The sequence below is a fragment of the Rhineura floridana genome, chromosome 7, assembly GCF_030035675.1.
Source record: "Rhineura floridana isolate rRhiFlo1 chromosome 7, rRhiFlo1.hap2, whole genome shotgun sequence".
Taxonomy (NCBI): Eukaryota; Metazoa; Chordata; class Lepidosauria; order Squamata; family Rhineuridae; genus Rhineura; species Rhineura floridana.
The window spans coordinates 82,435,819-82,460,186 of NC_084486.1; the positions used below are offsets into that span (position 1 = coordinate 82,435,819).

At 42.9% G+C, this 24,368-nt stretch overlaps 1 pseudogene; it reads left to right on the forward strand.

The window, feature by feature from the left end:
* The first annotated feature begins 4,181 nt into the window (after positions 1–4,181).
* On the forward strand, positions 4,182–4,300 carry LOC133389771 (5S ribosomal RNA; annotated as a pseudogene).
* The last annotated feature ends 20,068 nt before the right edge of the window (positions 4,301–24,368 follow it).

Below are 24,368 nucleotides of genomic sequence, written 5' to 3' on the forward strand. Positions count from 1 at the left end.
AATTGTTGATCTGAGGTTTGTTCTCTTTGTACTTACCAGCTTTGTAAAAGAAAAGTCCCATTTGACAGAGAAATGAGAATGTTGATTAAAAAAGGTAGCATAAGTGTCAGGTTAATAATTCTTCCTCTTTCTTGCATCACTTTAGATTACACCAGATAGGTATGTAGAATGCTATTAACAGGGTGTGGCTGACAATTATGTCTTCTGCTCTTGTATCACTTTTTCTCATATAATCGTGTAGTATGCTAGAAAATATGAGAATATTTCAATGCTTCAAGGGAAAAAATGCAAGTCAGGAAAATAAACGTAGCACCAAAGAGAAGTTCATCCAAAATCATTTCCCTTTATTTAGCAATGTACAACACAACCCTATGCATTTTTTTTAAAGAAAGCTCAACTGCTTTCAATGGTGCTTACTCCTGTAAGGCTGGAATTTTAACTCCACTTGGCAGGAAATAAGCCTCATTGACTTCAGCAGGACCTACTTTGGCGTAGACATGGTTAGGGTTGTGCTCTAAGTATGCATAGGATATTGTCTGAAAACCCAGTTTACATATATAAACTATGAGTAGTATTCCACATAATGTTAAAGATAAGGTTCTGTCAGCACAAGGATTTCTTGTTTGAAGGAACAACCTCTCCTCTCCCCCCATATGCCTCCTGAATCTGTTCTGGGGGTTCCCCCAGCCCTCTGAAGCAGATTTGGGGGCAGTGCAGGGCAAATGAGGCAGGTAAGGGGGGGAATCCCTTTGCACTAGCACTAATCCTTGCGCACAAAAAGTTAGTTGAATGCTGCCCTTTGCCTTCTTTAAGATACAGTGTAGCATAATATTTCTCTTTATTTTTATGGGATGTTATTTCTGGCAAATGTGCTTGGTTTTTTACCCCATGTATATGTCTATTACATCTATTGTCATACCATTCTGTGTCCTTGTTTTTACCCAGTTTTGAAGGTCCTTGCTGATCTTCCACCATTACCACAATCTCTTAAGTACTTCCTACATAATAATAACAGCCACCATGTACTTCTAGTGTTGTGTTGTGTACAACATAGGTTTATCTACTTTGGTTTTTGTTGTTGCTTAACTTCCCATTATATCCATAGCTTAAACCTTGGAGTATACATTATTCTTCATACAGCTGCTGTCTATGGAAAACTCAGGGTTTTGAAACAAAATCTCACTGTTTGTATTTCTTAAAAAACAGGGTGCATGAGGGAAGGTAGTCATAAAAGTTTAAAAGTACACAGCAGAAGGGTGGGGATTCTTTGCAAGTAGCTTAGACGTGCAAATGTTCTAATGGTGCCAAGTTATGGTTGTTTTTTAAATGGCAGCTTTGAAGGCAAAGTTCCAAAAACAGCAAACCCATTGGACAGACTATTAAACACAGATAACTAGAATTTAGCAACTAGTTAATCATTTTCCCCTGTTATACATATAATGATGTTTTACTATATTTGGAATTAACAACTAAATTCTCTAAAGGTCAAAACGTCTGGTGAATAATGAAGTTTTAATCTTTCTCTATAGCAAGGTAGAATAATTCCAAGTTTACCTGACTAAAGTTGTTCTTTGTCCTACAGGAATCTGGCACTAGTGCCTTTGGCCTGCTTTCTCATCTGCTTGGGGCATGTTATAACCTATGTGATTGCAGGCTGTATTTTTGTTGCTATGTGGATGACTCTGTTAGAAAAGTTGTGGGCATGGAATGTAATTACAAAAAGGGTTGTATTACAAAGTCTTCAAGCCAAATCAGGAAAAAAACATGACATAGCAAGAGGGGAAGCATCTGTGATCATCTGCCAAATGGCACTACATCTGAATTAGGGCTAATTCTCAGCAACCTGGAAGTGACCTTTTAGTGGTCCAGTTCTATACTGCTCCAGTAATGTCTGGATGGAGGAATCACATAGGCAGGGTAAATAATGTGGTTCTTTTCCACATCAGTGTCACCCTTCTTGGAATCATAGAATAGTAGAATTGGAAGGGGCCTATAAGGCCATCAAGTCCAAACCCCTGCTCAATGCAGGAATCGAACTTAAAGCATACTCAACAGGTGGCTGTCCAGCTGCCTCTTGAATGCCTCCAGAAAATACCTGACTTTAGATGTCTCCCCATTCCCTTTCTATCAATAATACTGATTGCACACCCTTCCCTTTTCTTCATTCAAGTCAGTGGAACAAATACCACTCCATATAGTACATGCAGTTAAGATGGTTATATAAAACTCTGTGTGTATACATACATGCAGACAAACACAGAAGTGAATGATGTTGTATATATCCACATTGACAGAGATCCCAGATGTTCTGTGCATTAACTCATGCATCAGTGCAGCTACTTTTTGCATCCTAGTGGTGGCTGATTACGAATATGTATGCCCATCTGATTTCAGCAGAACTTAGTCATCAAGGAGTGCCAACAGCATCACTGGAAAGTAACCTATCTCCAGCACTGTTTCTGTTACCCACTGTTTTTTTCTCCCTAATAATTCCTCCAATGAGACAACATGCAGCAGTTTAAAAATATTTTAATAACTTTTGCTTTCTCCCATGTCTGTAACCATTTAAATTTCTTACATCCCAGATAATGGCCTGCTTTGCACATGAGACTGTGTGAACATGTGAGCTCTGAAAGAGGTGCTTTCAGCTGCTTTGCTCCTGGTTCTTTTTGTGGCCACATTGCACTGAGCTATATACTATGCAAGGTTTGTCTTTGGTTACACAGCTCATCATTACTGAGAGGAGAGAGCTTAACCATAAATTCCAGTCAGATGCCACACTAAGCCAGACCTTGGCTGAGCTTGGAGCCCAGCCCAGCAGCAACAAGGATCAGGGAGGAGCAAAGCATGTGCAAGCAACTCTCTGGAAGCCCACATGTTTGGCTTAGCGTGTTGTGCAAAGTAGGCTATTGACTTTTGTAAAATGCATGTATGCATGAAACAGTGCTTAAGAAAGACTTACGCAGTCACTGTAAGGAGCTGCAGTAAACTTTGTTCCTTTTTTGTTAGCAGTATGAACAAGACAATTGGTTACTAGTTTTTTTTAAATGCACAAGTAAGTTGGGATGGTATCATCATTCAGTGAATCATCCTTAATATTTGGGCATGATGGGGAATAACCACAACAGAAACATGAAATACAGGCTGAGGAAATAAAGTTGTTCATGGTCATATTCTTTGTTAAGAATTGTGACTTTTCCAAGCAGGACTAAAAACAAGAGCAGTCTGCCAGCTTGATAGTATAAAAGGAGAATACCGACAAAGTGACCTCCATGCAGGGCCCATCCATACCTCCTTTGAATCTGCAATCCAACCCCCTTGTGTGCCCATTAATTCACCAATGTTCATATGATGTTCCCCACCATTTCGGACTTTCTCCAGAGAAATTCTCACTTCCTGAATCCTGCTATAAACCGATATTTCTGTCCCGATTATTAGCTGCTCTAACCTCAGTAGTGAGGATGTCTTTCCCCACTCTTTTTGCATTAAGGGAGGATCACAAGGGCAGGTCCCACACTCTGTCCATGCCTCCTTCTTCCTTACAGTTCATTCCTGTTCCCAGTACTGAACTGGGGTACTTCCTCTTTCTGGCTTCTGTAGCGGTATTGCATTGTTGTTGTTTTTAAAATGCTATTTTGCAATCAACTGTAAAATTGAATGTTTAATGAATAATGTTTCCACTTAATGCTATTTTTCAATATTATGCAAACAATTCACTGAAAGCATGGAATGCACATCCGTATTAGTAAATTTTAAGTAGTATGTACTTTGTTATATGTAACAGCTCAGACAAGGGTGTTTTATTAAAAAAACGTTCGATAAAGTTTGTTAATAGTAAGAAATAATAATTCCCACCTTCTGCAGTTGAACGAATTTTTATTTAAACACAAACCTGCTCATCGCGTGTTAATTAACAAAAAGATATGCATGTTTGTGCTCTTCCAGAAAAGCATGCAAAAAGCAAACTACAGTTATGGACCAATCACTGTAAAGGGGTAGACTTAGGAGCGTGACAAAATGCAAAAGCAAATTAGACCCCCAACCAAAAAAAGCCCACATGCGTGGGTGCTTGAAAATTGGGTTTTATCAAATAAATCTGACCACAAACAGGTATGGATGGGCCTGCAGTCTCATGCTGAGTCTTCTCTAGAGCTTATTTTCTATATGATTAAAAAGAAACACGCTACGGCCATACTACCCTGAACACACCTGATCTTATCTGATCTTGGAAACTAAGCATGGTCAGGCCTGGTTAGTACTTGGATGGGAGACCACCTGGTAATACCAGGTGCCGTAGGCTTATAGGAAGGCAATGGTAAACCACCTCTGAATACTTCTTACCATGAAAACCCTATATATATAAAGATTCATAGGGTCGCCATAAGTTGTAATCAACTTGAAGGCATATAACAACAACAAAGAAGCACAATCCACTTCACGAGTATTTGTAGCCAGAAATGTTCTCATCACTACATAGGGAACATCGGAAGTTGCCTTATACCGAGTCAGCTCATTGGTCCATCTAGCTCAGTATTGTCTACACTGGCAGCAGCTCTCCAAGGTTTCAGACAAGGATTCTCTCCCAGTTGTACCTGGAGATGCCAGGGACTTAACCTGGGACCTTCTGCATGCAAAGCGGTTGCTCTACCACTGAGCTAAAGCCCTTCTCACTACATATGTTGCAGAATGGGGAGAGGAAACATAAGGTAATCAGCGCAAGAAGTATAGTCTGCAAGCTCTCAGGCTGCCAACTTTTCAGCAAGATAATGGAGCTGTGCCTTTAAGAACAGCTTGATGTGCAGACATTGGCAAGTGATCATGCTTATCTCTGGGTAGAAATGCACTCACTGTTCTGCCAGTTCCAGTGAGTCTCCAGCTCTCTCTGCTGAAACCGGGGTCACATGATGCTAGTCAAACCCTACTCTTTTTTTACTGTAAAACCTGGTGGGATCAGCTTGACTGCATTTTTTTAAATTAAGTTTTCAAAGAGATTTCACAACTAATCATAGAATTGTACAATTGGAAGTGGCCTATAAGGCCAATGACTCCAACCCCCTGCTCAATGCAGGAATCCAAATTAAAGCATATCTGACAGGTGCCTGTCTACCTGCCCCTTGAATGCCTCCAGTGTTGGAGAGCACACCACCTCCCTAGGTAATTGGTTCCATTGTTGTACTGCTCGAACAGTTAGGAAGTTTTTCCTGATGTACGGCTGAAATCTGGCTTCCTGTAACTTAGCCCATTATTCCATATTCTGGGACGATTGAGAAAAGATCCTGGCCCTCCTCTGTGTGACAACCTTTCAAGCGCTTGAACAGTGCTATCATATTATTGAGCCCTGGTTACTCCAAACGCCTCAGAGCGAGTGGGCAGAGGAGGACGAGACTTCTGAGAACCTTGAGGGAGGGGGGAGTGTTAGCAACCCTTTAATCTCTCTGGACACACTTCCAGGTGGCTTAGAGCCTGTTCCACCTGATAGTATCTTGCCACCTGCAAGCGCACTGCCAGAGCCATTGGGGAGCGATCTCATGTGCGTGCCAACTCCAACCCCCCAGGATGCCCCACTTGGACCTTCAAACATTTCTCCACCAACTCGCTCCCCGCCCCCTGAAGTCAAGCTGGCACCTAGTGAGCCTGTACTGTCCGATGAGCAGGCGGAGGCTCGCCCCCCCTTCACCCCATGTGAGATGATGCAAGAAGCAGTTCGGTCAGAAGGAGAGTCTTCAAAGGAGTCAGAGATTACAAGCGAAGACCTTTCCTACTTAAGGTCGTGCCCCTTTGATTGGGTGCTGAGTCAACTTACTCCATACGCTGCAGAGGATGCTTAGTTAGCATAGTTAGCATCAGTAGTGAGCTAGTCTAGCCAGGCCTTTGGTGTAACGGTGACTCTAATAAAGCAAGAATTATTGCCAGACTCGTCTCCGACTCCTGTGTCAAACTCTGGGCAGGATATATATCTCCCCTCAGTCTTCCCCAAGGCTGAACGTGACCAGTTATTTCAGTCGCTCCTCATAGGGCGTTGTTTCCAATCCCTTGATCATCCTTGTTGCCCTTCTCTGAATCCATTCCAGTTTGTTTGCATCCTTCTTAAAGTGCAGTGTCCAGAACTGAAGTACTCAAGATGAGGCCTAACCGGTACCAAATAGAGGGAAACCAATACTTCACGCGATTTGGAAATTATACTTCTGTTAATGCAACCTAAAATACCATTTGCCTTTTTGCAGCCACATCACACTGTTGGCTCATATTCAGCTTGTGATCAACAACAATCCCAAGATCCTTCTCGCACGTTGTATTGTTGAGTCAAGTATCCATCTTATCCATCTTATAACTGTGCATTTGGTTTTTTTTCCCTAGGTGTAGAACTTTGCACTTATCCCTGTTTAATTTCATTCCGTTGTTTTCAGCTCAATGCTCCAGCCTATCAAGATCCCTTTGAATAGCCAACTGTGGCTCCACCTGATAGTTGTTCAATCCAGCCCTTATTTAGCTAGCTTGCTAATCAGAATATTATGGGGCACTTTGTCAAAAGCTTGGCTGAGGTCAAGATATATTATGTCCACAGCATTCCCACAGTCTACCAGGGAGGTTACCTGATCAAACAATGAGATAAGATTAGTCTGGCAGGATTTGTTCTTAATAAATCCATGTTGGCTTCTAGTAATCACTGCATTGTTTTCAATGTGCTTACAGGCTGACAGCTTTATAATCTGCTCCAGAATTTTTCTAGGGATCAATGTCAGGCTGACTGGTCTGTAGTTCCCAGGTTCCTCCTTTTTGAAGATAGGAACAACATTAGCCCTCCTCCAGTCGTCCGGCACTTCACCCATCCTCCACAATTTCACAAAGATAATAGACAGTAGTTCCAAGAGTTCTTCAGCCAGTTCCTTCAGTACTCTAAGATGCAGTTCATTGGGCCCTGGAGATTTGAACTCATTCATAGGTATTTGTCTATCAATCTCAAGCTGCAATCCTGCCCCTTCAACTTCACGTTTCTCACAAACACCCACACATTGTCATCTTTCACCTCCACAGTTCATTCTTCATTCTCCTGCAGCCTCCTTTTCTTACTTTATCCATGTTCTTGCCCTCTGGCTCCTTTCTCCCTCCATGCCATTCTTCTCCACCATCATCCATTTTTTTAAAAAAATTGTTTTCTCCACTCCATCCCCGTCTCACTCTCCACCTCCTCCCTTGTCGCCTCCTTCCCACCCACAGAGCACAAGAGAAGAGTGATGCTGCACAGAAGCCCAGTTTGAGGCACATGATTTCATCCACAAATCAGAGGAGCCGAAGACTGCCTCTGCTCCCCCCCCCCACAAGTAATGCAGAAAAGTAATGCTGGAAACATTACAATTACTCCTCAAAAGTAATAAAAATACTCCTCATTCTATTACAATCAAAATGTAAAGGAATTACCCACTTGTTCCTCAAAAAAGTAATGAATTACAAGTAATTCGTTTTTTGTAACTACTTCCAAGCTCCGTATCTACCACTAACCTCGGCTCATTCTCAGTTTTCAGCTTCCCCCTCCAGGTTTGGCTCATGGAAATACTTTGCTGTAGGTGACTAGTGTGATCACAGTCTCCAGGCTCCAGATCATACTAAATATCTACATCTGCCTTATTGGAATTCTCCACTGATAGTCTAAATCTGATTGCTTTGCACTTTCTTTGTACTCAAATAAAACCTTTTCCTCATCCATACTTGCAGGTGTGCCTTTTTTTGTTTACAAACTCCCCCTCCTTCCTTCTCATTTTGTTGCGCTGCTGATTGGCTCAGATCAGAAGGGAAAGGAGTGAGCGAGACAATGAGAACCCAACAGAAGCAGGAGGTGTGGAAGGAGGTTAAAATGCCAGTAAATGGAACTAGCATTCTTCCTCAGCAACTCTTTGTAATAGCTGCTTCTCTCCTTTTTGGTGTATAGTTGGTATTGGAAACCCTAGAACAAGGGAGGGGAAATCATGGGAAGGCAGTGACTGGAGAGAACGTCATATGGATGACAGTGAATTAATGGAGGCACAAGGGGCTTACATTTCAGATTATATGTATGTATGGATAAGTCCCAACTGTTATGAAAAGCTTCACATACTGATTTCTGCACACCAAACTGCTCTTAAAGGAACAAGAGCAACCCAATCCTTAAAAAAAATAAAAAATAAATCTGGGGCCAATGGCAGCTTTCTTCCTCTGCCAAAGGACAGATGGAGAGGGTTGTTGGCACTGAGGTGGAGGAGGAAAGGATTAACCCCCGTCTCTCCAAATGTTGTATTCCCAGTCCTGATTCCCACTCCCCAGCTGCAATTAATATCTATCTACCTATCTATCTATCTGCTATACGTAGTTTGGCCCAAAGTGACCTTATTCTAACAGATACAGAAGTTCTGTCACTTTAAGAGCTTTGCCTCCCATCATAGCACTGTGCTCCATCCAACACAGTGCTATGTTTGCTTTAATTTTATGGTGCTGCTACCACCACTAAAAATGATGGGATCTTTGGAATGCCAAAAAAATTGCTTGAGGGATTGGATCAGCCCTCCAAACAAGGGGCTACCCATGCCTGCTCTAAATGGACAGAAGGTCTATCCCTTGTGGAGTATGGAGGCTCTTCCTATGAAGCTTATTTGCTCAACATGGCAACTGGATGGGAGTGGTAAGAACAGGGAGGCATAGATGTTGTCTCCTGCTGCTGGTGATGGCAGGAGAATCCAGACAAGAGTTTTCTTTTTCACAGAAATTTTGTTTTAATTTGCAGTTAAAAACTATGAACATGACATGTTCAGAACTACAATGATTAAGGAATGTTCTCAACTTTAAACTCTGTTCCGCTTCCTCACGCACAATTTATTTTTAGGCTTTTATTTTAGATATATTGTCACAGAACAGTCTCCCCCAATCTGGTGCCCTCTGGATGTGTTGTACTGCAACTCCCATTTGCACCTGGCAGTGTGATTCTTAGCAGCATGAACAAGGCAAACTGGTTCCCAGTTTTTAAAAAATGCACAAGTAGATTGGGATAGTGTCACCATTCAGTAATTCATCCCATGGATTATGGATATTACAACATCTGGAGAGCACTAGGTTGGGGAAGGCTGTCATAGAGGATAGGGCTATTAATGGTTACTAGTGACACCTCCAGGTTTACAGTCTGAGGAGCAGGGGATTAAGAGCAGGCTATTGTCTTCATGTCTGGGGGGTGACCAGGTACAAAAGAGTACAGGGCTCCTTTACCTTTAATAGTTGTATATAAGAGCGAATTTCAGCAGGCATTGCTTCCATGACAAACAAGACCTGCTAAAGCATCTATTAAAGGTGCAGGAGACCTGTACGTTTTTAGACCTGATCCTCCTGCTTATGTCCTGCTTATGGTCTTACCACTGGCATCTAGTTGACCATTTTGGTCGGATCCAGCAAGTCTCTTCTCATGTTGACTGCACACTGTGTGTTTTCTATTCCCAAATGTCTCACCTAATCAAACTTAAAGTCTTAAACGGCAAACCACAAAATCAGGTCTCTCTTTCAAGGTTCCTTTATAGCCTGCTTCTTGACAATAAGCATTATGTTTGTTTCTGGCCAGCCCATCCAGTGGTCTTTAAGTATTTTCCAGAGAGGTAGATATGTTAGTCTGTTGCAGCAAAAACAATGTAGAGTCTTGTGGCACCTCAAAGACTAACTTTTTAATATATAGAATAAACTTTACTGGACCAGAGTCCAGTCACTAAGTACACTATTTCAGCGAAAACTTTCCTTAATGGAATTCTTTGCCCCATACATTTGCCGTTTGCCCGGTTTATGCACACAGTTTTTACAAACATTGTTATTATAGAGCTGCACACGAAGGCTGTACAGCTCCCATTGTCACAACGGTACCATACGATTTATTTTGAACACTTTTTTATATGTAGTTACTTTTTATTACAGGGCTGGTACTAAATGCTACATGTCAGATCAGAGTAATGGAAGCATGGATGCTATTTCAGTGGAACCATCTGGAGATTTATATCCAGCAATGCAAAGGAAAACATATTAATAAAATGCAAAGCCCCCATTAATCTAGTTTGCCAGCAGACAGCTCAGAAGAAACTTGGGGTTGCATCCAACAAAGACATACTCAGAGCAGATCCACTGATTTTAATGAACATAACTAACCTAGGTCCATTAATTTTTTAAAGGTCCATTAATTTCAGTGTGTCTACTTTAAGTATAACTTAGTTGGACCCTTGGATTTTCTTAAACTTTAAGGTATTACTTTTGGTGTAAATTAAATTAGCATTCCCAGGGACCCCTCTATGCTGCTATTTTTTGTTTTGTGTAGGTGTATTCTGCAACATTGTCTTGACACTATAATAGTGCATTAGTGGTGGTTTTATACTGGACTATTGGCACAGCATTCTGGTTTATTAGTTGTTCTGTGATGCTTCCCAGCACCACTGCATTATTGCTGTCTGGAGGAACTACAGTGGAACCAAAGCAGGCAAACCTACCCACCCAGAGCATGCAGGAACACATCAGTTTTCATCGGTCACTAAGGGCAGGCCATCCAAACAGGCCGACCACCCTTACAGGGAGAAATTGCTACTACAAATCAAAATTTCACCAGATAATGGTCCACCCATGACAAAGGAGTGCATTGCACACACATCCTACCTTTGGTCCATGCCTCATATCACTCAGGATAACAACTACATCAAAGGTTTGCCCTGCCCAATGTGTTCAACCAATGACTATTTGAGACAGCCCATGGTTGTCATGGAGGCTATGAAATCTCATCAGCCTCTGTGTGGATATTTAATTAGCCCAGGACTATTCTCCTAGGATTCTCCAACACTATGCCAGGGATGCCTCTGGGCAACAGAGGGGTTGATAGACCAGCAGCATTCCAATCTCCCTCTCTGGCCCCACACCAGGCACAAATCCTCTAAGCCCAAGAGATTTTCTGATGAAAGCAACCCCCCGCCGCTGCCTAAAACCAGCCTCTTACTGCACCAAGTATCCAGATAGGCACAGTTAAGTTAGGTCAGGCCCACTCATCCAAGTCTTGGTAATACACATAAGGTCAGCCCCTTCATCCATGATCAAGTTGTGGATGACTGTGAGGCGTCCTTCCCTGGCTCTCCCAGTCAGGTTCCTACCTGCTCGTGGTTACTGCCTGTCTCTAGGCACCACCAGGGACTCCACCAGTCAGGACTGCCCTTTATTTTATTTCTCTCCCCGCTCTAGCACAGATCTCAACAGATCCCCCTGCTAGGCAACCACCAGTCACGTCCTAATACTAGTATTCCCAGAGACTCTGAATACTGGTATTGTTATTCTCTTCACCGCTGCCACCATTTGTTACAGTTTCCCTTCAGCCTTGGTCATTACCTTACCCTCCCTTCTGGTCTGTGAAACCCCAGCCAAGGATCAGGCCTTTGGTAAACCAAATTAAGTATTTATTAAAGATAACAAAGCTAACAAGATTAACAAGATTTCTTCTTAAGGCACATAAGCATATGGTTTTACTCAATACTAATCCGAACTCCACCCCCCTCCTTCTTCACTCTCTCCTGGCAAACAACTCTCTCAAACCCCACCAAGCAACCCACTCTTTCTCTTCTCCCCCCAGATTCCACTCTCACTCTTCTTTTTATACGTTCAGCCATTTTAAACACTCAGCCAATCATCTAGCATTCTACTGCCCATTCACTCCCCCTCCTCTTTCACTCCACTTACCATGTATCTTCTAAACAACCAACACTTACCATATATACATTAATATAGGAACATCACAATGACCATGGGCTTGTCATGGACTAGACTGGTATTCAGTAAAGTCACCATCAGACCTTACAGCTCAATGGAAATTCTGAAGTAATTCTGAAGGAGTGGGAGGGCTGAAACATGGGCCAGGGAGCAAACATCTAGGCCTCTGCCCAGATAGTGGTCGTCAGCCCCTCCACTCAAACTATATCATCCCCAGCCCAGCAGCACTGAAATTGGGGCAGCATCTTTGTGACTCCCTGCTACCTATCCACAAGCTAGCATCATCATTCAGTGCCACTATTTACAGCTGGGAGATTTATTTATTTTATTTATTTATTTTATTACATTTTTAGACCGCCCTATAGCAATAAGCTCCCAGGGCGGTGTACAGCATAATAAAACAGGTTAAAATACAAGTAAATATATTAAATACAATGTAAATACAATACACAATAAAACATAATTAAAAATTTTCAATTTTAAATTCAAATTTTTAAATTTTTAAAATGCCTGGGCGAAGAGGTAGGTCTTTACCTGGCGCCGAAAAGATAACAAAGAAGGCGCCAGGCGTATCTCATCAGGGAGGGCGTTCCATAGTTCGGGGGCCACCACTGAGAAGGCCCTAGCTCTAGTTATCGTTCTCTGTGCCTCCCTATGCGTTGGGACACGGAGAAGGGCCTTCGACGTCGAGCGCAGCGACCGGGTAGGTACATAGCGGGAGAGGCGTTCCGCCAGGTATTGCGGTCCGATGCCGTTAAGGGCTTTATAGGTAAGAACCAACACTTTCAATCTGAGATCAGAGCTACAGATAATAAACGAGGGCCCAGTAATAGGCACATCTCATACTGTTAAGCAGAAGATAGTAACTCCACAGCGACACTCCTTCTCCTGTCTCTTACTCAGGGGGAACCCCACGAAACCAAACTCCCCCTTCCTCAGGCTTTCACCTGTCTCCAGTTAGCGTAGTGACGGGTAATGGGAGGTATGGCGTTGTGAGGAGAACGTGCCAGATAAGGGGAACTCGTCCCAGACAAGTAGTGTCTGTGACTTGTTCCGGTTCTCCTCACATCCCCAGGACTGATGGTTGTTCTATCAGTCAGCCTTCGGATCTCCATGTGCTGTTGTTAAACGCCAGGTCGGTTCACCATAAGATCTCCCTTGTCCATGATTTAATTGTGGACGAGGCTGCCGACCTGGCGTGTATAACTGAGACCTGGGTGGGCGATCAGGGAGGCGTTGCTCTTTCCCAGCTCTGCCCACCTGGGTATGCGGTTCAGCATCATGGTAGAACCGAAGAACGGGGAGGTGGGGTTGCTGTGGTCTATAGGAGTTCTTTCTCACTCACCAAGCACCCTGTCCAGGTGACGACTGGTTTAGAGTGTCTCCACCTTGTGCTGGGCCAGAGAGACAGACTGGGATTTTTTTTGGTGTACCGCCCGCCCTGCTGCTCAACAAATTCCCTAACTGAGCTGACAGAGGTAGTCTCGGAGGTACTGTTGCAGTCCCCTAGACTTTTGGTACTCGGGGACTTCAACGTCCATGCCGAGACTGCTTTATCTGGGGCGGCTCAGGACTTCATGGCCTCCATGACAACCATGGGGCTGTCTCAGGTTGTTACCGGCCCAACGCATGTGTCGGGACATACTCTTGATTTGATCTTCGCCACTGGGCATGGAGATGGTGATCTGGTGGTTGGGGATTTGTCATCTACCCCATTGTCATGGACAGATCACCGCTTGCTGAAGTTTAGGCTCACAGCAACCCTTTCCCTCTGCAAGGGTGGGGGACCTATTAAATTGGTCCGCCCCCGGAGACTAATGGATCCTGAGGGTTTCCAGGATTTTCTGGGGGATTTTCCGACTGAGAAGACTGGCGCTCCTGTCGAAGCCCTGGTTGGATTGTGGAATACGGAGCTGACCCGGGCGGTTGACACGATCGCTCCCATGCGCCCCCTCCTATGTAGAGCTCATACAGCTCCATGGTATACCGTGGAGCTGAGAGTGATGAAGCAAGAGAGGAGGAGGATTGAGTGCAGATGGAGGTGAACTCCTGACGAATGCAATTATGCTTTGGTAAGTGCTTCTTCTAAGCGGTATATAGTAGCGGTGAGGGCAGCAAAAAAGAGATATTTTGCTGCCACAATTAAGGCATCTCTCTCCCGCCCGGCGGAGCTCTTTAAAATTGTACGAGGGCTTTTACATTCTGGCCCTCGGGATATTATGGATTCATCTGTAGCCCGCTGTGATGAGTTCGCGAGGCACTTCCAGGATAAGATCGCATGCATTCGCCGGGACTTAGACTCCAATGTTATGACAGTGAGTTCCAACGAAGCATCCAGAACGCAGTCTTGTCCTTATTTATTGGATGAGTTTCAGTCTGTACAGCTTGAGGAGGTTGACAAGATCCTTGGACTGGTGCGGGCGACCACATCTGTTCTGGACCCTTGCCCCTCTTCGCTGGTGAAAGCTGGCAGGACCGGAACCGCCGGCTGGGCCAAGGAGATAATAAACGCCTCTTTGAGAGAGGGAGTGGTCCCTGACTGCCTAAAAGAGGCAATAGTGAGACCACTCCTGAAGAAATCCTCTTTGGACCCAGATAACCTGAACAACTATAGACCTGTGGCGAATGTTCCGTTCTTGGGCAAGGTACTGGAACGGGTGGTTGCCGGCCAGCTCCAGGGGCTCTTGGATGACACTGATTATCTTGATCCATTTCAATCTGGTTTTAGGCCCGGTTTTGGCACCGAAACAGCCTTGGTTGCCCTGTACGATGACCTTTGTCGGGAGAGGGACAGGGGGAGTGTGACTCTGTTGATTCTCCTTGATCTCTCAGCTGCTTTTAATACCATCGACCATGGTATCCTTCTGGGAAGACTCACGGAGTTGGGAGTTGGGGGTACTGCTTGGCAGTGGCTCCGCTCCTACTTGGTGGGTCATCACCAGAAGGTAGTGCTTGGGGAGCATTGCTCGATACCCTGGACTCTCCATTGTGGAGTCCCGCAGGGATCGGTACTGTCCCCCATGCTTTTCAACATCTACATGAAGCCGCTGGGTGCGGTCATCAGGAGTTTTGGGCTGCGTTGTCATCAGTACGCTGATGACACGCAGCTCTATTTCTCCTTTTCATCCTCCTCAGGTGAGGCTGTTAACGTGCTAAACCGTTGCCTGACCGCGATAATGGACTGGATGGGAGCTAACAGACTGAAGCTCAATCCAGACAACACTGAGACGCTGTTGGTGAGTGCCTTCTCTGCTCAGATGGTGGATGTTCATCCTGTTCTTGATGGGGTTACACTCCCCTTGAAGGAACAGGTTCGTAGCTTGGGAGTTCTTTTCGATCCTTCTCTGTCTCTTGAGGCCCAGGTGGCCTCGGTGGCACGGAATGCTTTTTACCATCTTCGATTGGTAGCCCAGCTACGTCCCTATCTGGACAGTGACGACCTCGCTTCAGTTGTTCATGCTCTGGTAACTTCTAGATTGGACTACTGCAACGCGCTGTACGTGGGGCTGCCCTTGAAGACTGTTCAGAAACTACAGCTAGTCCAGAATGCAGCGGCCAGATTGTTGACGCGGACCAGAAGGTCCGCTCATATAACACCTGTTCTGGCCCGTCTGCACTGGCTTCCTATTTGTTTCCGGGCTAGATTCAAAGTGCTGGTTTTGACCTATAAAGCCCTACACGGCATGGGACCGCAATACCTGGTGGAACGCCTCTCCCAATATGAACCTACCTGTACATTACGCTCAACATCTAAGGCCCTCCTCCGAGTACCATCCCATCGAGAGGCTCGGAGGGTGATGACTAGAACCAGGGCCTTTTCAGTAGTGGCCTCCGAACTGTGGAACAGTGTCCCTGATGAGGTGCGCCTGGCGCCGATGCTACTATCTTTTCGGCGCCAGGTGAAAACCTTTTTATACTCCCAGGCATTTTAAAGTGTATTTTAAACAGCATTTCCGTATTTTGGATGTTGTTTGGTTCGTTATTGTTTGTTTGTTTGTTTTTTATTATTTATTGTATTTATTGTATTTATATATTGTGCTTGTTTTTATCTTTTTGTACACCGCCCAGAGAGCCTTCGGGCTTAGGGCGGTATATAAATTAAACTAAATAAATAAATAAAAATAAAAATAAATATAGTACCTGGCCTACAACTTCGTTTCCTGACATATAGGGTACCACCTCCCCAGAGCAGCCCCTCCCCTTGATGTCACCCCTTTCAGGGATAGCCATCATCAACCCCACCACCCCTGGCAGAGTCTGTTCTTATAGTAAGGCTAGGTTCTGGAGTACACAACATTCACTCAGCCAGCAATCAAACCATACCACATATTGCAATTAGTCAGAAAACCCACTTACTTACAGGTTGGCAGCAATCACACAAGAAAGATAACAGACTGATGCACATGCGCACATGCGCGTGCACACACACTTACTTACTGGGAGAGCAGACCAGCCAGGGGCCAGGATAGTGCCAACCAGCCCCTCCCTGCTCAGCCCTCCTGTTCGTCTGCCCTCCTTTACAGCTTTATTATCCCTGTAATTGAGGACATACCCAGAGCCCTGAGGATCTGTCATAAATATTAGGAATCTGTTGCCTCTGAGGATCCAAGGTATGCAAGAATAATTAGCTCATCTTAATCTAGCACCCGATAAAGCAGTCAGCTTTATAATGTTAAGCAAACTCCTGTGAAGTCAGAAGGGGGAAAACACTGTTGGCTAGTAAATTAAATAAGCTCTCTTAGAACTTGGCACAGGTTGTCCTCCACCAGCAAAACAGGGAAACTGGCACCTGCAGGTACAAGTTTAAAGACTATTGCAAAACTGCCAGATTCCTCATGTCAAAGCAATAATTAGGACAAAGTGTCATGCAATTAAACCATCTGATAATGAAATGAGGAAGCCTTGGGCAATGCAACAGATTTGAATCTCAGATTTTAGATGGTGAAACATGTGCTCAGCTTCTAAACACAAGACCAGTTTGTCCCTGTTGTACTCAATGGCCAAGAACACAGGACTGACATTGTGCACCTGCTGTATTGCCATCAATCCTGTAACAGAGCCTTCATCAACCTAGAGCTCTCTAGATGTTTTTGACTACAACTCCCATCAGTCCCAGCTAGCACAACATGCTAGCAAAGGCTAATGGGGGTTGTAGTCCAAAACATACGCAGGGCATCAGGTTGGTGAGGGCTGCTATTAAGATGACATAATTTGTAGGACCAATTTCTTCCATATCTAAAGATAAGATTATCAGCTTGCTCACTTGCCAGAAGAAATGTTACTTTTCCTGAATATTCAGTTACTTCAGCTTCCTCCCTGCTAAAACAAGATTAGCACAACACATGTCTTGTTTCTGTTATTTGGACTGACTGCAGGTGTTGCCACCACTCACCATATACCAGAGACACGTTACCAGATTCTTGCAAGAGACACATGAAGTGGATTGGACTGTGAAAGACCAACCCAAATTGTGGTTACGTTTTGACAAATTTGTAGGGCAGTACAATATCTCACAGAGGAGGTCAGGTCTCCTGCTCCCCTGGTGCATTCACTATAGCTGCCCAATTTCTCTGCTTTCTAGATAGAAATATCTGTTGGGTATAGGGACATTCTTAAACCGCAAGGTTTTTTTGCCTATTCGTGAATATATATAGCATTACGGTGTAAGACACTCAAAAGGTAGACTCAGGAAGTATTTGGCTGCCATGTGAGAGGTAGGCACAAGGAAGTGAGTTTGTTGATGTTCTCCTTTCATGTCTGATCTTGTGCTAAGTGGTGTTCATATGTATCTGCCCATGTGAATTTGCTGGTAATATTTTATACCTTTGGAATGCACCTTTTCATAAAGGACTGCCATTTCTGCAAGTCTGCACTTGGCAGATATGCCCCAGGAAAAACAGGTGCAGCCATGGCAGGCAAGAGCCAGCAGGAAAAAATGCAAGCCCTTTAGAATAGAATCATCATCCAAGAAATCACAATAGTCAGCCATATACACACAAAATACAAAAGGCAAAAAGTAAGAAAAGGTGTGACTTTCCTACAGTCCCTCAGAATTGTCTATCTAATTCTGCATCTGCAGTGACAAGTTAATAGCCTAGGCATTATATTTAAAATACAACAGTTACATTTTTCCAGATTGAAACCAGTGCTTGTGAAATTAGGATTTATTCTTAAGACTAGAACGTACATTTGTCTACTTAAAATCTCTATATAAAAATTCTCAGTTATGCCTTTTTGCCTCCGGAGGGATTGCCATCACATAGCATGATGAGGCTGAGGATCTTGGTTCAAAATCCATAAATGATGGGAGTAATCAACACCTGCACTGCAAGATGATGGATGCTTTGATATTGCTTCTCATCTTCTAAGCCAGGGATGGAGAATGTCTTCAGTCCAAGGCCCACATTCCCTCATGGCCATCTTCCTGGGGCTGCATGCCAGTATTGGGTGGGGCCACATGCAAAAGTGGGTGGAGCAATGGATGTGACTCTTACCACTGGGGAGGGGAAAGGCTACATTCCACCTACCCACTCATAGTTAGAGGTTTCTGCATGCATACACACCTCTCTCCATCCCCCATTCAAATAAATTAGATGAATTATCACACTCCAAAGAGACCATTCCATCCAGAAAAAAACACTTGAGAAGAACACAGAGCAAGGCCATGAAAGAGGGACATGTCTATTCTAAGCATTTGACCCTTTTCTAACCCTTTGCCATACAGAGCCTGTTCATATGTTCAAGACTTTCTTTGCAGCCATGAGAGCTGGAGACTTGTTTTTAAAAAATGAAACTTGAACTTCTTCGTACACTTTCTGTGCAAGATTCCATGTAGAATTTATACTGTATAGCAAAAGTGCATGCACACATGAACTACATGCAGCCTTCTTTATAATGAATCACTGACATGGTGGTTTTCATGCAGTGATAAAGAAGGGTGTGTGAGCTAGGAGTTCAGTGATTTTCTGAGTCACCAGATGAATCAAACGTCAAGACAGGCTTATTAGCTATCACCATGGCTGACTGTTTCCAGAGCAGAAATGGTTTAAGGTGTGGCTTTTTGGTCTTTATGTGAACTTGTTGGATTGTATTCAAAAGCTGCATGTCAGTCATACATCATGGGCTGCAGTCATGGATCAATAACATCCCAGAGAGTTTTGGTGCAAATAATATTCTCAATCCTGCATGGCTCCCTTTGAAACTGAGAATAGGAATAATATGGCCCCTGGATTCAATTTTAACATGTTACTAGGTTTTATTTTTAAAGTTACTAAAGATCAACAAACTGCATGGACAAACCTGTTAGTTCAGTTGTCTCTAAGACCACATTGTGTGACATAAAGGATGAAGACATGTTATGGCAAAGCACTGAAGCACTTTTTCAAGGTAACCTAGCTAATATGTGGTATGCATATCTGTCTCCGTTCTTGTATATCATGGGAAGCCACTGGGCACTTCCACAAGACAGTTTATTTGCACTAGGTGAAGCTCATGCATCCAAGTTTTTTGCCTTGTCCACACAATGTTGTCCTCATCAAAATGTCATCCCATATATTTCGTCCACCCCTTTAATCTGGATTTACCATTTTCATATTTGTATTTTTACTTATCGGATTTCCCATGGAAACAGAACAATAAAATGTCATCCCATGTTTTTCCCCCCATTCAATCCAGATTTACCATTTCCTCATTTTTTTACAATTTTTTTTTTACTTATAGGGTTTTCCATGGAAACTGTACATCTGGATTAAATGGACAAATAAAATTGGACAGAATTTTGATGAGGACATTGTCATTTGGACACTGTGCAACACATACATGTATGATCAGCACCAAGACTAACCTTTTGTGCTAGGTGTTTGGGGAAAGCTGCTGGAAGTGTTATTTTTTACTGTGTGGGTGCGTGGGTGGGAATCAATGGGTTGGGGAAAGGTATCTCTTGCCACTGTTGCTCCACTCAGAACCAAAGCCCCAAGTCTGATTTTCATTAAAAAAAACAACCAAAACCAAAACTTTAGTCTTTGGGATTTATTTGATTCATATGTGTGGAAAGCATAGTTCGCCCCTTAGAATGAATTTTCTACTGGTGATGATTGTGATGAAATTGTCTGCCCAGTAAAACTTGGTGTCTAGGAAAGTATAAGAGACACCTTCTTGAGCAGTTCATTAAAGAGGAATCTGGATAAATATTTGATCATGTAATTTGTTTTAACCTGTTTTTAATACTGTACTTTTAAATTGCTGTAACCCAGCCTGGGACCTCATGGGCAAGAAATTTTATTGATAATAATGATAATAATTTGGTGAGCATGGCTCGGTATAGTGAATCCTTGGTCCAAGAGGAGAGGTTGGTGCCAAAACCATCTCTGTTAAAGTCTTGAGTCATCAATTATCAACAGCATTTTCCTGTTTCCTTTTAAGGGATCTCTATTCCCCTTGAAAAAATCTTGGAAGTTCAAGAAGAAATGGGCAAAGTGATTCATGAAATCAGCACTCTGAACAGTTTGTTGCCAAGAAACACCTATCCGGTTTCTTACTCACCAGTCTGCAAAAGGTGATATAAAATTCTTCCTTGGAGACATCAGACATGTCTTCAGTTGAGGTTGCATATTGGATGGGGTGAGCACCATAGCACTATGATCAGTTTCCCCTGGAGATCAATAGACAGATTTTATTTGTTTTTCATTTTTTTTCTTTGTTTTTGAATACCCAGGTACACACATCTCGGAACGTTGACCTAGTCAGTTCCCCAGATTCATGGGAACTGGTGTTTAAATATTTGTGAACAAGCATTTATTACTTCCCCACTTTATACATATGCTGCAGAAAATACTGGTGTAACACCAATATTTCCTGTAGCAATCATTTGTAGTGATGCCTTTGAATCCTATGCATGATGACTGCAGGCAGGATTGCCAACTGATCAGGACAAAAATTGGCTTTGCCAGTTGATATTTTTGTGTAAAACCACCAAATTTGACTTAGTTACCTGAATTGTTTGAGAAAAGTTTGTGTTTTTTTAAGATCCATTCTGGTGTAGTTGTTAGTATGTTGAATTAGGACAGACTGGGGAGACCCAGGTTCAAATCCCCACTCAGCCATGATACGAACTCAGTGACAATGAGCCACTCGCTATTTCTCAACCTAACCTACCTCATAGGGTTGTGTCATCACATGGTACTACATGTAGTGGACATGTAATATTGTTAATAAATTTTGGCATGACATTTTTGTTGAGCTGGCATTAATCACTGGTCATACTATTCAGTGTATACCACAACTTGCATTGTTAACTCTACTTATGGACGAGCATAAAGATCTGCTACATAAAGAACTAATAACTTTATTAGTAGTAGTGGTGTGGCAAGTAATAGCATGGACTTGGAAACACCTGGATAATCTTAATTTCGATGTTTGGAGACAACAGGTCTGGACAATAGATCTAATGGAAAACCTTACCAAACAGTTATAAGCTTTGAATGAAAATCAAACAGATGACAATTTTATTGAAGTATGATATAGCTTTATTCTTTAAGTGAAGTCCAACGCATGAGCTATTCGACCTCCATCATCACATGGACAATTATGGAGTGCACTGTTTGGTTGATAGTCATTATCATTCTACTTTTATTATTATTTATTGGCACTCTTCACAGTCATTTTCTTCAAGCCCTTTGTACTAAGGATGGTCTGCACTAAGGAGGAAGGAAGGAAGGAAGGAAGGAAGGAAGGAAGGAAGATGAGGGTGGGAGGGAGTTTGGCTGGTGGTTGCTTCCTGTTTTTGTTCTCTGAAAATCTTAATAAACATATCTTTTTTTAAAAAAGATAAAGTGGCTCCTTTAAGGAAGGGTGGGATACACAACAATAAATGTCAGCTGCATCATTGTCGTTTAGTATGCATACTTAACTGCAGCCAGTGCATACATATCAGGTTCTTGATTCCAGCACCAACACATTATTTAAAGTGTGGCTACATGTGAGATTGAAGGGCACACGTAAGTGGTTTCTCTGTAGTTGTTTCCCATAGTCTCTATTGATCCAAGGGAAGCAAGATGGATGATGGCAGAACAATATAGTGAAGTGTAAGCAGTAACTTTGGGGATTTCTCCCACTTGCTTCCTCATATGGCTCTGCTCCATGCCATTGCCACACCAAGGTGTCCTGTGATCCTGGATACTTCCTCTATAGCATCCAATATCAGCCATGGTGTGATCAGAGACAGGATATTGGCCGAGATAGACCAATTAGTCTAAATCCTCACTGAGATTTCCCCCCTTACCCTGCATCACCTTACCCTGCATCACCTAATACAGCTTTCTTATCAGGCAACATGTGTGAAGAACATACAGTCTTTTTAGTCCATCATTTTGTCTCACAGTGGCCAGCCAGATGTCTATGAGAAGCCCACAAGCAGGACATGAGTGCAACAACACTCTCCCCACTTGGGATCCCCAGCAACAGGAGTTCCCAGCAATTGGCTCTGAAGCAGCTGTCTCCAGTACTGAAGGTAATACAGCTGTTGTAGCAAAAATGCTACAAGTTCTCCCAGGTGGAGAATAATAACACACACGCGGGTAAAATCGAGTTCAAGGCTCCTTATTTATTTACTGCAGTAAAGGCAAACCATACACTTCACACAAGGGGTGAGGCATGAGAGAGCCCCGAGCCCCCCAAAACAGGAATTTTTATACCCTTTACAAAACAAGCTGGTTAATTTTACACCCATCGTTTATTATGCTCCACTTAATCAATAGTATAGTTACTCTTTCCTAAGGTCAAACGGTTAATCCTTACTTTTGCAAGCGTATGTTAAACAGTGGGTCACAGTGCACTGACCATGCTTATTTCAAAATGCAAGCCTTAAGCTTTTAAGCAAACAGACAGATACAAGCAGTATTTAGGCAAATAGCCAATACTGTGACCTTTAGATTTTTCAAACTTCACAGTCCCCCCTTTTTAACATTTTTTACATAATGTTAAACCTTTTGATACTCCTTCCTAGGAGATCTCCATTAGGGTTCGGTGCCTCTGTTCTGCTTTTATAGACTCTTTTAAGTTAGCCAGTTCTATGAGAGTGGCAGGAGCATTCTGGGTTTTGCAAAAAGTTCGTAACAAATTTGGAATACATTGAATACAACACCCAATTACTATAATAATTATCACAAAGCCAATAATCCCAACAACCAGCAATCAAAGCCACCCCATGTTAGGCAGCCATGAAGTTAACCAGGACCATAAGGAGACCTTCTTGGAGGTCTTCCTTATTCCTTTCCCATTCCTCTATAGCCTTTTGGGTGGAGGAAATGTGAGCCTTAAGCTTTTAAGCAAACAGACAGATACAAGCAGTATTTAGGCAAATAGGCAATACTGTGACCTTTAGATTTTTCAAACTTCACACAGCCATAATGACTGGTAGCCATATGGAAGTTATTAATTGTCCTACAGACACATCTAGGACAATGTATTTGGATCACTTCTGCAAATGGCATAGGCATGCTCTAATCTCAATGATATGGGCCAATCTGCTAGAAGTCTTTTGTCATGCAGAGGGCTGGACTAGATGATGTTCAGAGTTCATTTCTCCTCCGTGGCATTCCTGTGATTAATGCATCCAGATGCTTTAAGTATGAGGTTTCTTACTGTGATTCACGGAGTTGAACAACATGAAAAAAGGGGAGGAAACCTGCTAGTGCACAGAATTATATTTATTAAGACTGTTCGGCTGGATGTTTCCTACCTTTTTCTCCTGTGTTTGGTGCCTTTTCTGTTTGGTTGAATTACACCACCTCATTGTTCCATTTCAGGCCTGTGCTTGTGTAATGGCACCTATCATGTCTTCATTTATTAAAACAGGATTCATGGAGGTAAGGCTACTAGTAGCTCATAGTCATTATGACTACATAGAAACTCCAGTTTGCATTAGGGATGGGGGAGGAATTGGATTAAATTCACATTTAAAGGTAAACCTACAAATTCGCACTTGCTGAAACAATAGGCAGTATCCAACATCAGTGCAAGGATTTCCACATGCACACTGGGACTTTCCTCCCTCTCCTCCCCCTGTATGGCCCCTGGTCCAGAAGTTTAGGGGAACTCCTAGTACAGATTTAGTGGATGTACAGGGAGAGAGGATGGGGAAAAGTCTCATTGCACAAGTGGAAATATTTGCACAGAAGGGACCATGACTTAACCCTACTTTGGATGCAACCTAATATGCATACTAAAATATAGCCTTCCTTTGAAATTTTCACTTCTCCAAATTTTGCAGTGCTGTTCTCCTGTCCAGTAATATGTACAAAAATGCATTATATTCAGGGAAATTAATTTGCAAAAATGTGTGTGAGACAGGCAAAATGGCATACAAAAATGTATATGTTAAGAGAAATTAATACTAAAATACTGATGAATTTGCATGAGGATTTTTAAAAAATCCACAAATTACTGCAGAAATGTGGAGAACTGAATTTATGATTGGAAAAACGAGAACCAGAGAACCACAACGGACAGATCCATCCATCCCTAGTTTGGTACCCTAATATCAGTTATGGGGATCAGTCAGCTCTACTTTACAGAGGTCAATGCTCTATATGAAAGGCTGACCAGTCCAATTATGATAAAAATGAAGA